General features: G+C 40.8%; 1 protein-coding gene across 2 annotated transcripts in view; it reads right to left on the reverse strand.

The window, feature by feature from the left end:
• Positions 1 to 8,011, reverse strand: part of LOC100624136 (ankyrin repeat domain-containing protein 45) — a 119,366-nt gene extending 111,355 nt beyond the window's left edge. The window contains exon 1 of one of the 2 annotated variants that reach the window (XM_021063653.1): positions 7,917 to 8,005. The gene's annotated coding sequence lies outside the window, so the exon portion shown is untranslated. Of the gene's footprint in view, positions 1 to 7,916 lie in introns of both variants that reach the window. The other variant, XM_013989610.2, reaches the window with a different exon arrangement.

Below are 8,357 nucleotides of genomic sequence, written 5' to 3' on the forward strand. Positions count from 1 at the left end.
GATACTTCATTCAATCAATAATGTGTACTGTGCACCAACACACTGCCTGAATATATACTAAAATGCTTAACTGTGATGTGAACATTAAATGCAATAGGAACAGAAGAAAGAGATCAACGTGAGTGAGATTCATGAGGAAAAGACTGAAAGAGATTGTTAAAGAGACTTCGCATGCCTAAAGAAGGGTCCATCTTGGGCAGAAGTGAGACATTCAGTTGGATCACTGAAGCCAGATCTTAAAAATCAGGCACATGGAGTTTCCCTCTGTGGCTCAGCGGGTTACACACCCAACATCGTGTCCCTGAGGATGCAGGTTCAATCCCTGACCTCCATCATAGTGTTAAGGTTCTGTCGTTGGCACAAGTGTGGAATACGTCGCAGATGTGGCTTGCATCCTGAGTTGCTATGGCTGCAGCATAGGTCTACAGCCTACTAATATACTAAGTGCTGTGTAGGCACTATGTAAACTACAAAGAAGAATCAAATTTATTTCCTGCCCTCAACAAGTTACAATTGTAAAGGAGAAAATATGACATGCACAAAACAAGTGTAATAAAGGATGACAACTAGGAATCACAAGACATGAAGCGCTATGGGAGTTCGGAGGGGACAAGATTATTCCAGGTAGAATTAATCAAAGAATGAGTACCTAACAGTATTTATTCTGGCAGAACACATATTAAATTGGGAATTATTCAGAGAAGAGTATCAAAGTCCCCTCATGTGCATAAAAATGTTTATAGCATCAAAGTTCATAACAGCTAAAATCACGGGTAGGAAAAAAAAACCCAGTGTCCATGAACAGGAGCATAAACTATGACATATTCACATAAAATAGTACAGGATTGTTAAAATGAAGAAATTACAATGATATAGCATGTGGTACAGCTTCTGACATGACCCCCATAGCCCTACCCCACACCTCCTAGTAGTCACACCCTTGTGTAATTCTCTCCCCTTGAATGGAGGCTAAACAAAGTGACTTTATTCTAATGAAGAGAATACAGCAATGGTGATGTGGTGTCACTTCCATAATTCACTTACAACAGGCTGTGATTTTTGCCTTGTTGGTATCCTCTCTCTGGCTCTTCTCAAGTGCTAGGATGGAGAGGGCCACCTTTCAAGGAACAAGGGGAAACCTCCGGCCAACAGCAGTAAGGAACGGAGGCCCTTGGTGCAATAGCCCATGAGTAACTTAATTCTGTCACCAGCCCCTGAGTGAGTTTGGAAGTAGATCTGCTCCAGCTGAACTCTGAAATGACAGTGGCCCCAGGCCATGCCTCAATCCCAGCCTCATAAGAGACCCTGAGTAAAAGACCCAACTAAACTGTGCCCTGATTCTCTTAACCCAGAGAAACTGTGAGATAATGAATGTGCTATTTTAAGCTACCAAGGTTGGGAATAATTTGTTATATAGCTATTAATAACCAAGGCACAAAACAATATGAATGAATCTTAGCAATATATTAGCTGAAAAAAGTAAATCCAAAAGATTATAGCTATCAAGATATATTTTTGTAAAGTTCAAAGCAATTAAAATTAAAATAGACTTTTCAGAAATATAAGTAGCACAATAACATTATTTTAAAAAAAAGAAAAGCAAGATTGAACACAAGATTCAGCATAGTGTTGAGGGGATGGGGAAGGATTCAGGAAGTGGGATAAAGGGAATCATACTTCCCTTGCTTCTGACTTCTGACTGACCAATCTTGCCCATTCTTTATGGCCCAACTTAAATGCCATATTCTTTACTAAACAAAATCTTTCCTAATAAGATCTAACAAACTTCCATTTATATTTCAAAGGCCAGATTGTGCCTTTTCTTTAAAAGAAGCAAAAAAGAGTTCCCCCTATGGCACAGTGGGTAAAGAATCCAACTGCAGCATCTCGGGTTGCACCAGAGACCCAGGTTCGATCCTTGGCCCAGTGCAGTGGGTTAAAGGATCCAGCATTGCCACAGCTGTAGTGTAGGCCACAGATGTGGTCTGGATTCAATCCCTGGCCCAGGAACTTCCATATGCCACAGGTGCAGTCATTTAAAAAAGTAAATAAATAGGAGCTCCCTAACAGTTAAGGATTTGACATTGTCACTGCTGTGGCTTGGGTTCGATCCCCAGCCTGGGAATTTCCACATGCCACGGCACGGCCTAAAAATAAATAAATAGGAGTTCCCGTCATGGCTCAGCGGTAACGAATCCAACTAGTATTCATGAGGATGCAGGTTCAATCCCTGGCCTTGCTCAGCTGGTTAAGGATCTGGCGTTGCTGTGAGCTATGGTGTAGGTCACAGATTTGGCTTGGATGCCACGTTGCTATAGATGTGGGATAAGCTGGCAGCTATAGCTCCAATTCAACCCCTAGCCTGGGAACTTCCATATACCATAAGTGCAGCCCTAAGAAGATAATAAATAAATAAATAAATAAATAAATAAGAGAGAAGCAAAACAAAAATTTTTTAAAAAGCAAGTTTCTCAGAGTTCCCACTGTGGCTCAGCAGTTATCAAACTCAACTAGTATCCATGAGGATGCAGGTTTGATCCTTGGCTTCCCTCAGTGGGTTAAAGATCTGGCACTGCTGTGGCTGTGGTGCAGGCCAGCAGCTGTAGCTGTGATTTGACCCCTAGCCTGGCAACCTCCATATGCTGCGAGCTTCGCCCTAAAAAGAAGAAAAAAAAAAAAAGCAAGTTTTGTAATTTTCCTGCCTCTATGGGCATTGACTTAGCCAAGGAACCATGACTCCTCTCTAAGATTTGATCCATACCTTATCTGAGATTGTTTAATTCAATTTCTTCATTGTACAGAATAAATATAGAGGAAAATATAATCCTTTTCAGTGCCTGGCATCGAACTCTCCACACTCCCAAGACACATCCCCATACACATACTTCCATTTTAGAGAGGAAAAAATTTTAATTTCCATTTTAGAGAATTATTCTAATGGAAGATAAAGCCAACTTCCCACTACAGAAGCCAGAGAGGCAAGATCCTCCTTCTCTGCATATCAGCACAAGCTTGTGAGCAGACACATAAGTTAGGCTCAGGCAATCAGTCCCAGGGGTCTTGACACTATTTGCTGTTGTTGTTAATCATTGCACTACTTTTTTTTTTTTACTGACATATAACACTGCATTAGTTCAGGTGATTTGATATATGAATATATTGGGAAATGATTATTAGTACAATAAGTTTAGTTATATCTATCACCCTGTATAATTACAAAAAAATTTTTCCTGTGATAAAAACTTTTAAAAATTGGAGTTCCTGTCATGGCGCAGCGGAAACGAATCTGACTAGGAACCATGAGATTGCAGGTTCAATCCCTGGCCTCGCTCTGTGGGTTAAGGATCTGGCATTGCCGTGAGCTGTGGTGTAGGTCACAGACACAGCTCAGATCCTGTGTTGCTGTGGCTATGGTTAGGCCAGGAGATGTAGCTCCAATTTGACCCCTAGCCTGAAATCTCCATATCCTGTGGGTGTGGCCCTAAAAAGCAAAAAAGCGGAAAAAAAAAAAAAAAAGAAAGAAAGAATAAAACACTTTAAAAAATCTAATCTCTTAGCAGCTTTAAAATACAATATAGTATGTATTCAATTCAATACAACACAACATTGCTAACCACAGTCACCATGCTGTACAGTACATTCTGGAATGTATTTATCTTATAAGTGGAAGTTTGTACCTTTTGACCACCTTCACTTATTCCACCCACACCTACCCCCTGCTTCTGGCAGTTACCAATCTGTTCTCTGTATCTTTGAGTTTGTTTGTTTTTTTTTTTTTAGCTTCCACAAATATGAAACCAGGATCCTGGAGTTCCCTGGTGGCCTAGCAGTTAAGGACTCAGCATTGTCACTGCTGTGGCTCGGGTCACTGCTGGGGTGCGGATTTGATCCTTGGCTCAGAAACTGCCACATGCCATGGGTGCGGGCCAAAAAAAGACGAAAGAAAGAAACCAGGACCTTGACTCTTGAACATGGGACTCGAAGACATGAGGCCACTTGAAGGTCCTTATTCATAAGGGACAGCAAGAACATACTGATCAAATATCCCACTAAAAGAACATGCTGCAGTTGTTCTTGTGATCTGACCCTCCAGAGCTCCATTGGTTCCTGCTTACCCAGCCTCCCTGATCTTACAGGCCCCTGGTAAGTATAGTACTTAGACATAGTTCTTTCCCAAAATCTAATCTCCCCTTCTTTACGAATAGAATCCCACCCTCTATTCTTTAAGCCACATTTTTTAAACCAACATTTACACTGGAATAAAATTATTTCCCGATCTCTCTTGCAATATGGTGCCCAAGTAGTAGACAATCAGATGTAAGCAGATATGTGGTATGCCACTTCTAGAAAAGCGCAATTCCTTCCCACTGGATTGCAAGCATAACTACAGCTTGCAGAGCTAATTTAGCCCATGAGGTGGATGTCCTGTCCAAATACATATACATTACTTCTCTTATAACATACACTATATAGTAGTTTGTGATATCTTGTTTTAATCACGTAGGTAAACATTTAAATCAGATGATGCATGCACTAAACACACGGTGAGCACTTGGTATGCAGAACCTTACATCATCAATCCTAGAGCAAAAGCATCCATGAAGCAAAAGATGGTAATTCCATTCTTTTTTTAATACACAGTTTTCCTGTGTAGGGTCTGAGTAATTGATTTTCTACTCTATGACCACCAAACACTTAATTACAGGCAGATGATTGTGCATCCAGAGATCAGTTTAATCCCAGGTTAATTCATAAATTTGGGACCAAACCAGATCTAATATGGGCCCATGATTAAGGCCCGAATAGCCAAAGCTACCCTTGATACAACCTTTCTTCCATTTATCAATATTCTAGATAGTTAATTCAACTTCGTACTACTTTTACTTTAGAAAATAGTTTTTCCCATGAGAAATATGTAATTTATGTTTAACATATAGTGGGTTTTGAGTTGTTGTTAAAAGAATAAACTTTTTTTAATTCTCAATTTTAATTGCTAATTCTTACTGTATTTATAATAGTTACTGTATGAACAGATACTTTCTTTGCCCAGAAAAGTTATAACATGAATCAAAATTGCAGCTCCCACTACATATACCAAAACTTCATATAGAATATGAGCATGGAGAGGGGAGAAGGAGGGCTGGAACTCTGAAAGGTGGAACTGTGAGTCAGAGGGCCCTGATTTAGTCCTGATTCTCATCTTTATTAATTATGTAACTTTTTTGAACTCAGTCTCCTCATTTGCGAAATGAGAACAACACCTACTCTGCCTTACTGAATTAGTGTAGGAAAATAAGGCTATAAACTTTTCCTTTTAACTGTAAAGTGTGAACTTCTTTTGAGGCTGCTAAGGTACTAACAATAGAAATCAAATAGGTCCGAACCCCACAGGCATCAGCCTGGTGAGAAAGTCAGAACTAAATCAGCTTCAACTAATCTACCACAAAGGGGGCAAGAACACAATGGAGAAAAAAAGTCTCTTAATTAGTGGTGCTGGGAAAACTCAACAGCTACATGCAATAGAATGAAATTAGAACATTCTCTAACATCATGCACAAAAATAAACTCAAAATGATTAAAGACCTAAATATAAGACCAGATACTATAAAACTCTTAAAGGAAAACATGGGCAGAACACTCTGACATAAACCTCAGCAGTATCTTCTCAGATCCATTGCCTAGAGCAAAGAAAATAAAAATAAAAATAAACAAAGAGAACTAAAGAAACTTAAAAGGCTTTGCAGAGCAAAGGAAACCATAAATAACACAAAGACAACCCAAAGAACAGGAGAAACTATGTGCAAATGAACCAACTGACAAGGGATTAATCTTCAAAATATATAAACATCTTTTGCAGCTCAATATAAAAAAAAAAAACTCCAACCAAAAAAATGGGCAAAAGATCTATCAGATATTTCTCCAAAGAAGACATACAGATGGCCAAAAAATACATGAAATGATGCTTAACACTGCTCATTATTAGAGAAATGCAAATCAAAACTACTATGAGGTACCACATTATACCAGTCAGAATGGTCATCATCAAAAAGTTTACAAACAATAAATGCTGGAGAGGATGCAGAGAAAAGCAAACCCTCTTAGACTGTTTGTGGAAGTGTAAATTGGTACAACCACTATGGAAAACAGTATGGAGGTTCCTCAAAAAACCAAAAATAGAACTACCATATGATCCAGCAATCCCACACCTGGGCATCTACCCCGAGATAACCATAATTCGAAAAGATACATGCACTCCAACGTTCATTGTAGTACTGTTTCCAACAGCCAAGACATGGACACAACCTAAAAGTCCATGAACAGAGGAATGGATAAAGCAGATGTGGTACATAAAAAGAAGGAATATTACTCAGCCATTAAAAAAGAATGAAATAATGCCATTTGCAGCAACATGGATCGACCTAGAAATTATCATACTAAGGCAGACATTGAAAGACAAACATCATATGGTATCACTTATATGTGGGACCTAAAAAATGATACAAAAAAAAAAAAAAAGAGTCCCCGTCGTGGCTCAGCGGTTAGCAAACCTGACTATCATCCATGAGGACTCAGGTTACATCTCTGGCCTCCCTCAGTGTGTTAAGGAACCGGCGTTGCGGTGAGCTGTGGCTCAGATCCAGCGTTGCTGTGGCTGTGGCTTAGGCTGGTGGCTACAGCTCCTATTGGACCCCTAGCCTGGGAACCTCCATATGCCGCAACTTCGGCCCTAAAAGACAAAAAGACCAAAAATAAATAAATAAAAATTAAAAAGGATATAAATGAACGTATTTGCAGAACAGAAACAGACTCAAAGAGTTTGAAAACAAACTCCAGGGATGGACTGGAGGTTTGGGATTAGCATATGCACACTGAGGTACATAGAATGACTGGTCAGTGGGGACGTGCTGTATAACACAGGGAAATCGACCCAATATTCTGTGATAATCTATCTGTGGGGAAAGGGAATCTAAAAGAGAATGAATGTGTGTACAAGTATAACTAAATCACTTTGTTGCACAGCAGAAATTATCACAACCTTGTGAATCAACTATACTGCAATAAAACTTTTAAAAATGAAAAAAAAAAAGAAGTATATCAGCAATGACAGAGTGAGATAAGTGACATTGTGGAGATAAGCAAAGAGAGTTTTGAGAGTAAAGAGGCTGAACCTCTCAATTAGAGGTCCAGTGGAGAGGTCGCAGAAAGGCTTCCCAGAAGAGGTGATACTTCAGCATAGAAAATCGAGAGTCTTAAAAGGAGAAATGGGTAATCCAAGGAATGGGTTTTAGCATAAACAAAGGGCAAGGAGGCAGACAAGACAGTCTGAAATTGTGGTAGATGAATAACTCTTAAGAGCCTTTTAAGCCAACTGACTATTTCCTTCCAAAAAAAAAAAAAAAAAAAGTAGTCCCTGGCTGCAGGTTAAGAATCTAGTGTTGCCACAGCTGTGGCTCGTATAAGATCCTTGGCTTAGGAATTTCCATGGGCCGCACCTGCAGCGGAAAACGAGGGGGAGAAAAACCAAAAAACAAAACCGTAGTCCCTTGAGGAGTTTAAATCCCAGCTCTACAAGAAGGCCTTAAAGGGCAGTCCTGGGCGCGAGGGTTAAACAAAGCGAAAGCCAGACGAGGATGCATAGAGTGGCAGCCTCAAGGAGAGAATAGGGAGGTCCGGAGGAGGGGGCACTGGTCCCCTCTGGGCACCAAAGTTCGCCTTTCGGCCTGAGGCCCCAGGACTGCCCGCGGGGCGGGGCCCGCTACGCAAAGCTCGGGGCAGAGGCAAAGCCTGAGGAGGCAGCGGTGGAAGCCCATGTTCCTCCAGCACCAGCCGCGCAGCTTCGCTGGGGGAGATACCCAGCTACCCATGCCCACCCGAGCGCCCACCCCCGGCCCTGGGTCTGGAGACCCCCGACTCACCGCTTCCTAGGCCGAGGGCTAGCAAGGTTACCATGGCGACGGCGCACACGGCGCGGCAGCACCGCCCCCCTGCCGCTGCGCGTGGAGGTCTTGGTGGCAGGTGTAGGAAGCAAGGGACGAAAGATGTAGGGGAATTCATGAAAACAATTAAAATCGTTGTGTTCGGACAGCGGCGTGCAGGTTTGTTTGTTTTTAATTTCGTAAGTTTTCTTTAATAGGGCCTATATTTATTTTGCAATTTTAAAAATAAAATTTAAATACAAGGTGTGAGCATTGTGGCCAGTCTGTTTTAGCCTTCTCTATGGCATTTAAACGAAAGAATTTTCGGAAAATATGAGGATGCATTTTAAAACCAGGAAAGATTGTAATTAAAATGGACAACTTGCTTAATTTTCTTGTCTTTTTAGGGCTGCACTCATAGCAAATGGAGGTTCCCACACT

This window comes from Sus scrofa, chromosome 9 (assembly GCF_000003025.6).
Source record: "Sus scrofa isolate TJ Tabasco breed Duroc chromosome 9, Sscrofa11.1, whole genome shotgun sequence".
NCBI lineage: Eukaryota > Metazoa > Chordata > Mammalia > Artiodactyla > Suidae > Sus > Sus scrofa.